General features: G+C 48.0%; 1 protein-coding gene across 1 annotated transcript in view; it reads right to left on the bottom strand.

The window, feature by feature from the left end:
- Nucleotides 1-17,464, bottom strand: part of LOC144479684 (sphingosine 1-phosphate receptor 3-like) — a 408,647-nt gene that overhangs the window by 373,429 nt on the left and 17,754 nt on the right. The window lies entirely within an intron of this gene.

The raw sequence follows: 17,464 nt of genomic DNA, 5'->3' as shown, positions 1-17,464 counted from the left end.
AATTTAGCATGGCCAATCCACCTAACAGTGGACAGTAGGAGAAAACCAGAGCACCCGGAGGAAACCCATGCAGACACGGGACGAACGTGCAAACTCCACACAGACAGTGACCTGAGGCTGGAATTGAACCTGGGTCCCTGGCGCCACAAGGCAGCAGTGTTAACCACTGTGTCACCGTGCTGCCCTCAATATACAGTACGCTTTGTCTGTATAGCGTGCAAGAAACAACGCTTTTCACTGTATACTAATAGGTGTGATAATGATGGGCCTTCATCCCAGTATGGCCCACCATATCCCTCCCCAGGTAGTGTGTGATGCCTGTGTATTCTCTCCCTGGCCTGACCTTCAGTGAAGTTCTTTGATATTCTCTTGTTCCTGTGCACTGGGCAATTTTTAAAACTTCGATCCCGTGCTGTTTTTGGATTTTCTTTTTTGCTCCTCTGTACCTTGTGCCAAATTGCAAAATGTACCAGATCAAACTTTACATCCAACAACAACGACAGCAACTTGCATTTACTTGGTGCCTTTCAGATCCCCAACTGCATCACAGACTAAAACTCAGCAGGACAATGAAGAAAGTATTGGGACAGGTGACCAAAATGATTGGTCAAGAAAGATGAGTTTTAAGGAGCATCAACAGCAACTTACATTTATGTAGCACTTTTAACGTAATAAAACGTCCCAAGGCACTTCACATGAGCAGACACACATACAAATTAGGAACAGGCATTGGCCACTCGGCCCCTCAAACCTACTGGCAGGCTCTGCCTACACTTCCTCAGAACCAGGTATGAAGAAGGCCGCTCTACAACAGATGGCCACAGATCAGAAACATAGCATTGGAGTGGAGCCAGAAGTTGAAGAAGCAGTTGAAACAGCCCATTTTCAAATGCAACAAGATCTGCACAATATCCAGGCTTGGGCTGACAAGTGGCAGTAACAATCACGCCACACAAATGCCAGGCATTGACCATCACCAATAAGAGACACTCTAATGACCATCACTTGACATTCAATGGTGTTACCATCACTGAATCCCCCACTGTCAACATCCTCGGGGTTACCATTGACCAGAACCTCAACTGGACTCACCACATAAACACAGTGGCTACAAGAGCAGGTCAGAGGCTAGGAATATTGCAGCGAGTAACTCACCCCCTGACTCCCCAAAGCCTAATTTGTACGTGTGAAGTACTTGGGATGTTTTATTATGTTAAAAGTGCTGCATAAATAAAAGTTGTTGCTGATGCTCCTTAAAACCCACCTCTCTTGACCATCTACAAGGCACAAGTCAGGAGTGTGAGGGAATACTCTCCACTTGCCTGATGGGTGCAGCTCCAACAACACTGAAGAAGCCCAACACCATCCAGGACAAAGCAGCCCGCTTGATTGATCCCACATCTACAAACATCAACTCCCTCCACCACCGACGCTCAGTAGCAGCAGTGTGTACTATCTACAAGATGCACTGCAGCAATTCACCAAAGATCTTTCAACAGCACCTGCCAAACCCACGACCATTTCCATCTAGAAGGACAAGGGCAGCAGATACATGGGAAAACCACCACCTGTAACTTCCCCTCCAAGCCACTCACCACCCTGACTTGGAAATATATCGCCATTCCTTTGCAGTCGCTGGGTCAAAATCCTCGAATTTCATCCCTAACAGCGTTGTGGGAAACCCATAACACATGGACTGCAGCGATTCAAGAAGGCAGCTCACCACCACCTCCTCAAGGGCAACTAGGGATGGGCAATAAATGCTGGCCAGCCAGCGACACCCATGTCTTATGAATGAATTTTTAAAAATCAAGGAAGAGGAATGAAAGCTTAGGACAATAAACAACAATGTGAAAAATGGACTTGTGTTTCTCTTTTTAAAAATACCCCATACATATGTTATTCAGGCTGGTCATTACATTGACTTCCTTCAGTGTGTCTTCCAATTTCACATCCTCGGCACCTACCTCAATCAACCAGCTGATTTCATGGCAACACCACCTCTTGGAAGTTCCCTTCTAGGCCACACACACCATCCTGACTTGGAAATATATCACCGTTCCTTCACTGTCGCTGAGTCAAAATCCTGGAACCCCTTTGCTAACAGCACTGAGGATGTACCTACCTACACTACATTGACTGCGGTTGTTCAAGGAGGCAGTTCACCACCACCTTCACAAGGGCAGTTAGGGATGGGCACTGAATGCTGATCTAGCCAGCGACGCCTGCGTCCCACTATGAAAAGACTGCATACAATGTAGAACAGGCATCAACACTAATGGAGTGGCTGAACAAAGAACAATACAGCACAGGAACAGGCCCTTCGGCCCGCCAAGCCCGTGCCGCTCCCTGGTCCAAACTAGACCATTCTTTTGTATCCCTCCATTCCCACTCCGTTCATATGGCTGTCTAAATAAGTCTTAAACGTTCCCAGTGTGTCCGCCTCCACCACCTTGCCTGGCAGCGCATTCCAGGCCCCCAGCACCCTCTGTGTAAAATATGTCCTTCTGATATCTGTGTTAAACCTCCCCCCCTTCACCTTGAACCTATGACCCCTCGTGAACGTCACCACCGACCTGGGGAAAAGCTTCCCACCGTTCACCCTATCTATGCCTTTCATAATTTTATACACCTCTATTAAGTCTCCCCTCATCCTCCATCTTTCCAGGGAGAACAACCCCAGTTTACCCAATCTCTCCTCATAACTAAGCCCCTCCATACCAGGCAACATCCTGGTAAACCTCCTCTGTACTCTCTCCAAAGCCTCCACGTCCTTCTGGCTGACCGTATCACAAAGCATGGAAGGAAAGATGCTGGAGTTAATGGAATGGGTGAATCTGTCAGAAAGCATAAAATGGAATATGTCTGAGTACGTCACACTAACAGCCCTCGAAAGACTGAGGGAGAGTGAGTGCACAATGAAACAGCGAGTTACTGGGGTTAATGGGCCAATGGAACATTTACACTGACAAATCAGAATCAAACAGGCAGTTATAGCAATACTTATCTATACGGCCCCTTCACGTAGACCTTACAAAGTAATTCTAACACACAAGCTGACCTTTCAGCCCAATAGAAACTCTCCTCCCACCTCCCTTCATCCATCCCCATCAACATCTGCAATATTGAAGAGGTCAGTTATTATGGATGCGCATGCACTCCTGAAACAACTAAAGAGCTCCCCCAGGGACCATGTAAAATTTGGACTGACAGTCCATCCAAATCATTCTATCCCTGAAGTCACCTCGCCATCACTCACTGGGTAAAGGTATCAATCAATTCACTGGAAATACAGGAAATCGATGCAGAACAACATCTCATCTGGCATTGAATTTTCATGCTTAATGTTGTTTGCCCGTGTAGGGTTACTCATAGAACCCGTACAGCTCAGAAGGAGTACATTCGGCCCATTGTATTTGTGTTGGCTCTTTGATCAGTGCTGCTGCCTTGCTCTTTTTCCCTAACCCTGCTCATTTGCCCCTCCCGCTTTCAAATATATAATCCAATTCTTTTTTGAAAGCAATTTTTGAATCTGCTTTGGTCAACTTTAGAGTCAGTGTTTTGCAGGGTGGCACAGTGGTTAGCACTGTTGTCTCACAGCTCCAAGATCCCGGGTACAATTTTAGCCTTGGTTGACTCTTTGGGCCCTATTTTACCATTGCGTCGGTAAAGTCGGGTATGAGGCCATTAACGCGATCTGCGCCCGAGTCCGCGCAGATGACCACTTTACCGAGACCCGGGAATGGCCGCGATCTGATTCGCACCCGAAATGGGCGTAACATCGATTTAAATGCATTTGCATGTATTTAAATTGAATTAATGAACTGCCCGCCCAACTTTATCAGCATTTCCCCCTTTATCGCCGCGTTCGCCGATCCGGAATCGCGCCAAAATGGACATGCTGCATAAAAGTCTGAATGGGGCGCTCCACTTGCTGAAGAGGCGAGTTCAGAGCTTCCAACGGCTCTCTGACTCAGATCGGTGGGTGGGGTGGGGGAGGAGAGGGAGGGAGGCGGGTCAGATCATTCTCAGGGGAGGGGGGAGGAGTGAGGCCAGATCGTTGTCTGGTGGCGGGGGAGGGGGAGGAATGATCGTTATTTGGTTGGGGGGGTGGCGGGCCAGATCATTCTCTGGGGGAGGGGGGGTGAGGAGTGAGGTCAGATCAATCTCGGGGGGGGGGGGCGGAGGGGGGAGAGACTGGCCAGATCATTCTCGGGTGGCGGGGGGAGTGAGGCCAGATCATTCTCTGGGTGGGGGGGTGAGTGAGGCCAGATCATTCTCTGGGTGGGGGGTGAGTGAGGCCAGATCATTCTCTTGGGGGGGCGGGGGGGAGAGTGAGGCAACATCATTCTCTGTGGAGGTGGGGGGGAGTGAGGCCAGATCTTTCTCTGGGGGGGGAGGGAGGAGGGAAGCGGGTAAGATGTATCTCTGGTTGGGGTCGGGAGGCCCGATCGCTCACTGGTGTGAGGGGGGCAGATGTATCTCTGGTCGGGGGGGGGGGGAGAGCAGAGAGGGTCCACTGCCATTCTGCGGGCGATCGGTGGGGGGGATGGGGACAGAGAGTCACGATCGGTCTGGGTAGCGGGGGGGCGGGGGCTGGATAAGGGGGACAGTGATGTCTGTGGAGGTCATCGCTCTCGCTTTTCTCTCCCAGGCCGCTTTTGCCGCTTTCTGCGGTACGGGAGCGATGTGACACGGGCGCGCTCTTTCAAATTTTTTTCTAACTGCGCATGCGCAGTTCAGAGCTCCGATCGTTTCAGGCACGCGAAGCCCCACCCACACTGCGATTCAGATCCGTGATTTTTTTTTCAGGCTGAGTGTGTATGGGAGCGGCTGAAAGCAGATTTCCAAGTCGGATGTGAATTGCGCCCAGATTCAGCACTTCGAATGAAAATGGTAAAATCAGGCCCTTTGTGTGGAGTTTGCACATTCTCCCTGTGTCTGTCTGCGTTCCCTCCAAGTGCTCCAGTTTCCTCCCACAGTCCAAAGATGTGCAGGTTAGGTGCATTGGTCTTGCTAAATTGCCCCTTAATGACCCAAGATGTGTAGGTTAAGTGCATTGGCCAAGGTAAACTGCCCCTTAGTTGCGGGTACAATTTTGTCTTTTAAAAAGCATTTAGATAGTTACATGGGTCAATGGGTATAGAGGGATATGGGCCAAATGCAGGCAATTGGGATTAGCTTTGGAGTTTTAAAAAAAAGGGCGGCATGGACAAGTTGGGCCGAAGGGCCAGTTTCCATGCTGTAAACCTCTATGACTCTAGTGTCCAAAGATGTGCAGGTTTGGTGTATTGGCCAAGGTAAATTGCCCCTTAGTGTCCAAAGATGTGTAGGTTAAGGTGGATTAACCAGGGTAAATGTGTGGGGTTACAGAGATAGGGCGGGGGGGGGGTTGAGGGCCTGGTTAAGATATCCTGTCAATGCAGACTCGATGGGCCAAATGACCTCTTCTGCACTGTGGGAATTCTATAGGTCATAACAACTCACTGTTAAAAAAAACTCATCTCCTTGCTCTGGTTTTGTTGCCAACCTGTCAAAAGGCATCATTTTATTCACCTACCCATAAAAGGCAACCCGAAAGCACGGTTCTCAAGCACGTACAGCAGAGCAAAAATAGCACAAGTGTGTTTGGTACCCAGGCGAAGTGCGAGACACGTCACACCAGTGCTCGGATTATGAAAATCAGCCTCTGCTCCTTGACAATCAACATGTTTACTTGTTTTTTCCCATGACATTTTCACTGCTTTCTGGTATCAGAAATACCAACGTGACACCAGCAGTAAGAAGGACAAATAAATGCTAGTAGGCATTAAATTGTTCCAATAACTTCCAGAGCCTTCTCGGGGGCAGCGGGGGTGGCGGGGCGGTGGGGGGGGGGGGGGGGGGGGGGGTGGCGGGGCGGTGGCGGGGGGGGGGGGGGCGGGGGATTGGGGTGGTGGAGGGGATATTTTTATAAGTATTATTCTTTATTTAGCTCAGTTGTCTGGACAGCTGGTTTGTGATGGGGAACAACTCCATCAGCTTGGATTCAATCGCCGTACCGGCTGAGGTTAATTTTTTTATTTATTCGGTGGACATGGGCGTCGCTGGCTGGCCAGCATTTATTGCCCATCCCTAGTTGCCCGAGGGCAGTTGAGCATCAACCACATTGCTGTGCCTCTGGAGTCACATGGAGACCAGACCAGGTAAGGACGGCAGATTTCCTTCCCTGAAGGACAATAGTGAACCAGATGGCCTTTTCCGACAATCATTTCATGGTCATCAGTAGATTCATAATTCCAGATATTTTTTATTGAATTCAAATTCCACCATCTGCTATGGTGGGATTTGAACCCGGGTCCCCAGAACATTAGCTGAGTTTCTGGATTACTAGTCTAATGATAATACCACTAGGTCATTTCCTACTTCATCAAGTAAGAAGCCTCACAATACCAGGTTAAAGTTCAATAGGTTTATTTGGAATCACGAGCTTTCAGAGCTCTGCCCCTTCATCAGGTGAGTGAGTCAACCACATTGCTGTGGCTCTGGAGTCACGTGTAAGCCAGACCGGGTAAGGACAGCAGATTTCCTTTCCTAAAGGACTTTAGTGAACCAGATGGGGTTTTTCCGACAATCGGCAATGGTTTCATGGTCATCAGTAGATTCATAATTCCAGATATTGTTTATTGAATTCAAATTCCACTATGTACTTTATGAAGGCTCTGCCTTCTCAACGTTGCCCCTCGCCTGAGGTGTGGTGACCCTCAAGTTAAATTACCAGCCGTCAGCTCTCCCCCTCAAAGGAGAGAGTGGCCGATAGTCATCTGGAACTATGATGACTTTGCCTAATTTTTTGAAGTGTATTCACTTGTAACACAGGAGCTGTGGCAGCTAAATTGCCAACAGCAAGGTGCCATTAAGCCAATGAGGTAAATGACCAGGTTTTGTTTTAGGGATGTTAGTTGGGTATAAAATTTGGCTGAGATACTGAAGAAGACTCCACTTCCAATGCTGGCCTTTCTCAGTTGGTAACACTCTCACCCCTGAATCACAAAGTTCAAGGTTCAAGCCTTATTGCAGGGCTGAGGAACAGTAATCAATGCTGACACTCTGGTGCTAAGGGAGCGCTGCACTGCTCAGTGAAGGGCCTAGCAGCCTATTCAGGTGGATATAAAAGACCCTATGGAATTATTCTGCAGGAGATGGAGTCCTAGCCAATATTTAACCTTCGACCAACGTGACAATAAACAGATTGTCCAATCATTATCAGGCTGCTGTTTGTGGGAGCTTGTTGCCATGTTTCCTGCATTACAACAGCGACTGCATTTCAAATGTGCTTCACTGGCTGGAAAGCACTTTGAGAGAGTCAGAGGTCAGGAAAGATGCTGTACAAATGCGAGCATTTCCTTTGTGGAATCTTTTGGGGTCATCCCAGCCAGACGGCTGTTAGTTAACGGGGATGATCTTGAGCTCACTCCAACCGACCATGGGATTGCAACTCACAGATCTCGCCGGCGAAATTGCGATTTTGGATCTTCCCAGGCCCTCGCTGGCGATGTCATCAGATTCAGGCCCATAATGGCTGTGAACCTAATTTATATACACTTCAATTTTTAATATTACTAACCCACCTCCTCGACAGATAATGACCCGCCCCCACACACCGCACCAACGTGACGTCACATTGGCACAGTTCACAACAGCTTCATCCAGACGTGAACCTGTTGTTGGGGATCCCCGGGAGGTGGGGCGGGGTGGGGGGTAAGGGTAAGGGTAAGGGTGAGTATAGCAGTGGCCTGCCAATGCCCCCTGGCACTGGCATTTGGCACAGGTTGGCAATGCCATGCCCATGTCACCCTGGCAGTGCCAACCTTGCCAAGGGACGGGCCCCAGTGGGAGCCTCATGTGGGGGGGTGGGAGGGGGGGGTGGTGCTGATTCATTTATATGTGGTGGTGAGCCGCAGTGGACGGGGAAGCTGGGGGTGCCAACGGTGCCCTGGGGGAGGGGGGTGTGGCAGTTGGGGGTGCCGGCTCCAACTGTGGTGGGGGGGGGGGGGGGGGGTGGAGAAAGGAAAAAGGCCGATGATTGGGGGGGTAGGGGGCCAATGTTCACAGGGGGAGGGGCTGGTGATTGCTGGGGGGAGGGGCAGATGATTGGGCCGGGGTGGGGGGTTGGGAGGTGCAGGAAAAAAGGAGGTGAATGTCAGCTCTGATTGCGGGAGGAAGTCCCTGAGATCTCCATTGTGGGCTGTGGGGGAGGTTTATTCCTGTTATGATCCAGGCACTCTTGAAAGATGGCACCCCGATCTCAGTGCAGCTGTATTTTGCCGGTATGTTGAGGCTCTGCCCCAGCCCCGCGTGACGGCGTGGAACACGCCCCACTGATTTTCTTTTTTTGCAGAGTTGTAAGAGACATGCCAGAAACACCACACTGCCATTTCTTGGTAAGATTTTGCCCAACACCTCCTCTGAAAGACAGCATGTATGCCCTCAACACTGTGTATGGTGGCACAGTGGTTGGCACTGCTGCCTCACAGCGCCAGGGACCCGGGTTCGATTTCCGGCCTCGGGTCACTGTCTTTTTGGAGTTTGCACGTTCTCCTCGTGTCTGCGTGGGTTTCCTCTGGGTGCTCCGGTTTCCTCCCACAGGCAGAAAGACATGCTGGTTAGGGTGCATTGGCCGTGCTAAATTCTCCCTCAGTGTACCCGAACAGGCACCGGAGTGTGGCGACTAGGGGATTTTCACAGTAACTTCATTGCAGTGTTAATGTAAGCCTACTTGTGACACTAACAAATTAACTTTTGCATTGAAGTTTATGTACGTATTTCTGGGGAGTGAGACACACAACTTCCTGACATTGTGATGAGAGCGATCTTGAGCTAAAGCTGTCACCTCAACAGTAAATATTTATCAACTTTAACTGAGAAAGATGTCCACAAACATGAAGGAAAATGGTTGCTGGGCCAAAGAAGGAGCAATTACAAGGGGTGACTGGAAGCTTAGCCACAGTGGCAGCATTCGAGGAAGACCAAGAAACCAAGTAGTTTCGGAAGGGAAATGAAGAGATTGGAATCAAGACGGCTGAAAGCACAGCTTTCATTAACAACAACAACTTTTACTTATATAGCACCTTTCATTTCATAAAATGTCCCAAAGTATTTCACAGCAGCATCATAAAGGAACATTGGATACCACGTCACACAGAGTCACAGAGGTTTACAGCATGAAAACAGGCCCTTCGGCCTAACTTGTCCATGCCGTCCAGTTTTTACCATGAAGCTAGTCCCAATTGCCTACATTTAGCATGGGTATTTCCCTCCATACCCATCTTGCCCATGTAACTGCCTTATTCTTTTTCAAAGGCAAAATTGTACCCGCCTCTACTACTACCTCTGGCAGCTCGTTCCAGACACTCACCACCCTCTGTGTGAAAAAATTGCCCCTCTGGACCCTTTTGTATCTCACCCCTCTCACCTTAAACCTATGCCCTCTAGCTTTATACTCCCCTACCTTTGGGAAAAGATATTGACTATCTAGCTAATCTTTGCCCTTCATTATTTTATAGACCTCTATAAGATCATCCCTCAGCCTCCTACACTCCAGAGAAAAAAGTCCCAGTCCATCCAGCCTCTCCTTATAACTCAAACCATCAAGTCCCAGTAGCATCCTAGTAAATCTTTTCTGCATTCTTTCTAGTTTAATAATATTCTTTCTATAATAGGGGACCAGAACTGTACATAAGGCATTAATTGGACAACAGGTCAAAAGCTGGGTCAACGAGGTAGGAATTGAGAATGGCTGAAAGGAGGAAAGCAAGACGGAGAGGCAGTGATGCTCAGAATTAGATGAATACACTTATATTTGAGGCTCATGAGGCTGGGTGAGAATAGGTGAGGCCATGAGGAGACCTGTAAACAATGATAAGAATTTAAAAATAAAGCCATTCATAGAATCCTGACATAGAATCCATCTAACCTTGACATCTTGGGACACTAAGGGGCAATTTAGCATGGCCAATCCACCTAACCTGCAGAAGGAGACTATTCGGCCCATCGAGCCTGCACTAACTCTAACAGAGTATTTTACACAGGCCCTCTCCCCCACCCTATCCCTGTAACCCCATGCACTTACCGTGGTGAATCCATCTAACCTTGACATCTTGGGACACTCAGGGAGAATTTAGCATGGCCAATCCACCTAACCCACACATCGTTGGACTGTGAGAGGAAACCGGAGCACCCGGAGGAAACCCACGCAGACACGGGTAAAACGTGCAGACTCCACACAGACAGTCAGATACATTGCTTGAGCCAAAAAAGGTGAGCGAACATCGAAGAATGGGATTTGGCATGAGTTACAACACAGACAGCAGTGTTTACAGAGGGTGAGGCAAAAAGGTGGGTGGATGCACAGGAGAAATGAAGAGTGAATTATCGGGCTAGAGAAGGTCGCAGAGCCTAAAATGCAATCACAATATGAATGGGACAATTCTACATAGAATAGAATCAGTGCAGAAGCAGGCCATTCAGCCCATTGATCCTGCACCGACAACAATCCCACCCAGGCCCTATACCAGTATAGAATCATAGAATCTACAGTGCAGAAGGAGGCCATTTGGCCCATCAAGTCTACACCGACAAGAATCCCACCTAGATCCTAACCCTATAACCCCACGTATTTAACCTGCGAACTCCCCTGACACCAAGGGGCAATTTAGCATGGCCAATCCACTAAGCTGCACATCTTTAGACTGTGGGAGGAAACCGGAGCACCCGGAGGAAACCCAGGCAGACACTGGGAGAATGTGCAAACCCTACACAGACAGTCACCCGAGACCAGAATCGAACCTGCGTCCCTCACGTTGTGAGGCAGCAGTGCTATCTGCTGTGCCACCGTTCCGCCCCATGGCATGCAGCCATTCCAGATCATATTTGAAATTCTTTTGGTTTTGTCCTGAGTTGGGATTGACACCAGTACGGTTGTTTTTGAATGATTGAAATACACTAGTTAAATATTATAACCTTTATTTAATAGTAATTGATGATCGACAAATGCTATCTTTCATGAACCGTTAATTACAAATACCGGTTACTAACAATTAATAACTCTTGAACTATACTTCCACCTTGTGACCATAGCTGGAAACACATGACTTTCACTGATAAATATGGGGCTGTATCTGAGATAGACGTATTACAGGATGCTCATTGTCAGAGCTAACTCTATTAGAAATCTTAAAGTTAAAGTTTATTTATTAGTCACAAGTAGGCTAACATTAACACTGCAATGAAGTTACTGTGAAAAACCCCTAGTCGCCACACTCCGGCCCCTGTTGGGGTACACTGAGGGAGAATTTAGCATGACCTTTGCACCTAACCAGCACATCTTTGGACTGTGGGAGGAAACCGGAGCACCCGAAGGAAACCCACACAGACACGGGGAGAATGTGCAAACTCCACACAGGCAGGGACCCAAGCCGGGAATCGAACCCGGGTCCCTGGCGCTGTGAAGCAGCAGTGCTAACCACTGTGCCACCGTGCCACCCCTAACGTCTGATTATTGGGGTTTAATGAAACTGCTTAACAGAAATGACGACCCACTGGATTCAGGTTTGTGTTGCTCAACTATCTGAAATCTACAGTGTTTATCACCTATTCCCAAAGACAATTTCCATGTTCTAATGAGAATGGCATCTTGTAACAATATGCTAATTACCTAAATTAATTAACTTTGATATTTGGACACAGTTCAGTTCAATGTTGGTTGTGGTTCAGGTAACACTGTGGGCGTCCAGCCCACTATGGGAATGGTAGCGGGCGGGACAGGAACATGCAAAAGTCTGTTCACCTTGGATAGGAATTTCCAGCCTTGGGGTGAGCGCGGTCGGAAAATCCCGCCCTTTGTTTCTGGCGTTGTTTACATTCGCTCCAAAATGGGAAAATACTGCCCGAGGTCAACAGGCCTTTGCATGGTCCACCCCCCACTCCCCCATACCCCGCCCGTTACTATTCCCATACTGGGCGGGACAGGACAATTCCCCCCCTCTGAGTCAAAAACGTTACGAGTTCAAGACCCGCCCCGGAGACGGAAGCACCATGTTCAGGCTGAAGCTCTGATACACCACTGAGGGAGTGCTGCACTGTCTGCAGGACCAGCTTTTCAGTGGAGAGGTTCTTTCAGGTGACTGTAAAAGATCGCTCGACATTATTTCAAGCTTGGCAAGTGAATCCATCATGGTATCCTGGCCAATACCTATCCTTCGACCAAGACCATCAGATATAGGAAATAGGCCATTCGTCCCATCAAGTCTGCTTTGCTATTCAATTAAATCATGGCAGATCTGATATAATCCTCAACTCCACTCTCCCGCCTTATCCCCATAAGCCTTGATTCCCTTACTGATTAAAAATCTGTCTATCTCAGCCTTGAACATATTAACGACCCAGCCTCTACAACCCTCTGTGGGAAAGAATTCCACAGATTCACTCCCCTCTGAGAGTGGACATTCCTCCTCATCTCTGTCTCAAATGGACGACCCCTTATTCTGAGATCCTGCCCTCTGGTCCTAGACTCTCCCATAAGGGGAAACAACCTCTCAGCATCTATCCTGTCAAGACCCCTGAGAATTCAATATATCTCAATAAGGTCACCTCTCATTCTTCTAAACTCCAGTGAGTACTGGCCCAATCTACTCAACCTCTACTCTAAGAAAATCCCTCCATACCCGGGATCAACCCAGTGAACCTTCTCCAACTGCCTCCAATGCCAGTATATCTTTTCTCAGATAAGGGGACTAAAACTGACCAACATCAAATTATCTGGCCATTCCCACATTGCTGTTTTTGGGAGCTTGCTGTGCAACAATTAGCTGCCTTGATTCCTACATTGCAACAGTGACTACACTTCAGCAGTACTTCATTGGCTTTGAAATATAAATGCAGGCCTTCCATTTAATATCTTTTAATATGCCCCTCATTCAGCCACTGAATGTCTGCCCTCTGGAACACTTTGTTCCGTTCCTTCTGCTCTGGTCTGCCCCCTAGCGCCATGCCTTTGAAATATTCCTCAGAGAGCTCCTCTTTGATCTTCCTCCTTCCCCGACCTCTCCCTTGAGGCCAAAGGGGCCACCTAAGATGGCGATTTCCAAAGCATGCTGGGATAATTGGCCAAGTACAGAAACAGGCGGGGAATACATGATGTGGAGGTGCCACCGTTGGACTGGGATAAGCACAGTAAGAAGTCTCACAACTTTAACCTGGTGTTGTGAGACTTCTTACTACGACATTGGAGTGCACAGGACATAGGCCATCTCAAAGAGAATGGATGTTCTCTGGTCAAACAGAGTTGTTTACTATACACAGGGACGCCTTAACCCCTTATTTGGGAGGGAGGTATGTGACCTACGTGCCTCCAGCAGCAACAGGCATGGCTGTTGGGTACACGCCCAAAGATCGATGTGGCAGCACCTGATTGGACTTTATCAATCAGGGTGATCAAGCCCTGATCGATTGATTGGCAATGGCCAAAAAGGGCGCAAAACCAACGAGGTATAAAAGGGTGCTGAGCAACAGAAGAATCTATCACTCTCTCTCTCCCTCACAAACGACAGCCATGGTAACCATCACCAGCAACTCAGGCTTCATCGAAGCAATTTTTTAAAGCGGCATCTCGGCCTTTTGGCTAAGATGCAAATAAGATCAAACCTTGGAGGAGGTGCAATGCCTGCTCCAATCAGCTTGCATCATGTAGATCAAGCCCAAGACAGGAAGTGGGAAGCCTGTCTTGTCATCTTGGATCGGGAATGTCTCACTTGTTGAGACTTTGAATTGGACTTTGGTTGGATTGAATTGGATATAAATTTTTAAAAACCCATCGCCAACAATGACCAGCACGAGGAGAGCCACCACACCAAAGAAGGAAGGAAGATCAGAGCCAGAGTATCAGACCAGACTGAAGGACCAACCTATGCAGAGGACTGTGGAGAACAACATGCAGATAAAGGCCAATATTTGCCTGGGTTCTTGCCAGTCACGCAAATTAAGTCAAGGTCTAGTATTGGACTTGAACTTTGGTATTCTGTAAATAACTTAGTATTGATTGTGTGGGTGATTAATGTCAATTGTGTGTGTGAGTAAATATTACTATACTAACAAGTCGACTTGCAATTCACTGTATAAGGGTTAAAGACAGACTGCACAGCAGGCACAGCATCCTCTCTTTTCTTTTCCCACTCCTGCTATCTCTTTATGAGAAACTCTCTGAAATGTCTCCGAGACCAGCAGGGTGATAGAAACTATAAGGATGGAATTTTCCAGTCCTTCCTGCCTGAAGGATTTTCTGGTCTCACCAAAGCCTCCCTCCCCCCAAGGCAAGTTCCGCAGTGGCGAGAGGGACGAGTCACGCAAAATGCAGTCGTCGTCGATAGCCGGCAGCGGAAAATCCCACCCATCGCTGTTTCATTTCAGTCACTTTCCCTTCTGTTTGATTTGATTTGATTTATTATTGTCACATGTATCAGCATACAGTGATAAGTATTGTTTCTTACGTGCTATACAGACAAAACATACCGTTCATTGAGAAGGAAACGAGAGAGTGCAGAATATAGTGTTACAGTCATAGCTAGGGTGCAGAGAAAGATCAACTTAGTGCGAGGTAGGTCCATTCAAAAGTCTGACAGCAGCAGGGAAGAAGCTGCTCTTGAGTCGGTTGGTACGTGACCTCAGACTTTTATATCTTTTTCCTGACGGAAGAAGGTGGAAGAGAGAATATCTGGGGTGCGTGGGGTCCTTGATTATGCTGGCTGCTTTTTCAAGGCAGCGGGAAGTGGAGACAGAGTCAATGGATGGGAGGCTGGTTTGTGTGATGGATTGGGCTACATTCATGACCTTTTGTAGTTCCTTGCGGTCTTGGGCAGAGCATGAGCCATACCAAGCTGTGATACAACCAGAAAGAATGCTTTCGATGGTGCATCTGTAAAAGTTGGTGAGAGTCATAGCTGACATGACAAATTTCCTTAGTTTCCTGAGAAAGTAGAGGCTTTGGTGGGCTTTCTTAACTATAGTGTCCGTAACTTTGGGATAAGGATTGGCTCTAGGGGCTGGGTCTGCCGGGGCTGGGTCTGCCGGGGCTGGGTCTGCCGGGGCTAGGTCTGTTTATCGTCACGTTTGTGTTCGACGCGGCTTAAAGTCAGCACATTTTCAGGTTGTTTTCCTCTATCCTCTCCTGGAAGGGTTAATTCGTGCTGGGAAATGATTCACCAATTGCCGGCTTCACTCCTTACATCGTAAATGTACGAGGCGACACAGTGATGGCCAGCAAGTTATTTGACATCGGGAGGAATCGCCACAAATTGCGATTTTTACTGGAAATTCGCTGCACACATGCATGCGGCGATGCAGGCACTTGCATTCCGACACTTACACTTGCAAACATAAGTGCATTTCGTTTCGACCAGTCCCCCGGGCGAGGTCTCCTAATTTTGACATGCTATCAGGTGAGGAGGGGCAGCACGGAGGCGCAGTGGTGAGCACTGCTGCCTCACAGTGCCAGGGACCCGGGTTCGATTCCCGGCTTGGGTCACTGTCTTTGTGGAGTTTGCATGTTCTCCCCGTGTCTGTGTGGGTTTCCTCCCACAATCCAAAGATGTGCAGGCTAGGTGAATTGGCCGTGCTAAATTCTCCTTCAGTGTACCCAAACAGGCGCTGGAGTGTGACGGCTAGGGGATTTTCACAGTAACTTCATTGCAGTGTTAATGTAACCCTACTTGTGACTAATAAATAAACTTTAACTTTTAAAAGATTAGCTATCCTTCCTTCTTTATTCAAACACCCTGGTTGGTCACAACAACGTTAATTCAAAAGGAATTCCACCAATCCCCACCCACCACCACCATGCATCCTCTTCCTAATGTCCAAATGTATTTACTTTTTAAAAGGAATCAATTTAACAGTAAATTTATTAGCTACTAAAAAAGATGAGCGATGGTGGCACAGTGGTTAACACTGCTGCCTCACAGCGCCAGGGACCTGGGTTCAATTTCCGGCTTAGGTCTCTATCTGTGTGGAGTTTGCACATTCTCCCTGTATCTGCGTGGGTTTCCTCCCCCAGTCCAAAAATGTGCGGGTTAGGTTGATTGGCCAAGCTAAATTGTCCCATAGTGTCAGGGGGACTAGCAGGGTAAATATATGGAGTTAAAAGGATAGGGCCTGGGTGGGATTGTGGTCGGCGCAGGCTCGATGGGCCAAATGGCCTCCCTCTGCACTGTAGGATTCTATGATACTATGAATAATAAAAAACGCAGCACACACAGTCACAAACTGATCCGATGAGAAGTTAAAAAGTCCAGATAAAAGCATACAAATCAGTATTTGGCTTGTTTATGAGTGTAGATGGAAGTACATTGTGGCCGTTAACTTGGATGACTCTGTTGGAGCTGACTTTGGTTGATGAGCAGTCAGTTTAGAGACATTGGATTCACCTGGAGGAAATCCACGCAGACACGGGGAGAAAGTGCAAACCCCGCACAGTGGCCCGAGGTGGGAATTGAACCCAGGTCCCCGGCGCTGTGATGCAGCAGTGCTAACCACTGTGCCACTGTGCCGCCAGGGGGGGGGCTGCAAAGCTATCTAATTTCCTCTAGATTGTGGTTTTTGCTGAGCTTTCTCCATCCACCAAGGAAGAGGGATCCGTTTTGTGACTCCAAGTTTTTTGTTGGGGTGACTGACTGCTGTCTCTTCTTGTTTGTGTCTCTCTCACACACTGATACCCCAGCACACACGGAGCAGGTTTACAGTCTTCATCCCAGCTCCCTGCGTATTCAGAAAGGGAACAACATGTCTCTCAGCCTAGAAAGGAGTCTAACAACATCAGGTTAAAGTCCAACAGGTTTATTTTGAGTGGCTTTTGCTACCAAATAAACCTGTTGGACTTTAACCTGGTGTTGTTAGACTCCTTACTGTGTTTACCCCAGTCCAACGTCGGCATCTCCACATCATCTCAGCCTAAAGCCAGTCTTCTTTGAACTCAGACTATTTCCACATTCTGAGATAGCGATCAGCAGGATCTGGACAGCTGCTGAGATGTAAAATGTCTCTCTTCACACTCCTTTTTGGGTGGTTCTTGTTTGCCTTTCTCACCTTGCATTTTAAACCCTGAGGAGAATGCCTTTCCTTGTCAAGTCTATGTTGTTGATATCAATGTGGACCATGACAACTGGATCCATCCTAAGACCAAGTGTGGTTTGCCAATCCTACACTTGATAAAAGTCAATAAGGTTACACTGAGGCTTCACTTGAAGCAATTTTTAAAAATGCCATGTAAGCCTTTTGGCTAAGATGAAGATCAGATCAAGTCCAGGAGGGGGTGTAATGCCTCCTCCTATCTGCTTGGATCTTGTTGATCAAGCCCAAAACAGGAAGAATGGGCCCTGCCTTGTCAGCTTGGATCTGTAATGTCTCTCGTGTAGGGACTTTGATTGGGCCAATT

The sequence above is a fragment of the Mustelus asterias genome, chromosome 26 (genome assembly GCF_964213995.1).
Source record: "Mustelus asterias chromosome 26, sMusAst1.hap1.1, whole genome shotgun sequence".
NCBI classification, from domain to species: Eukaryota; Metazoa; Chordata; class Chondrichthyes; order Carcharhiniformes; family Triakidae; genus Mustelus; species Mustelus asterias.
Note: the sequence above shows the minus strand (reverse complement) of the source record. Positions and strands in the feature narration are given on the sequence as shown.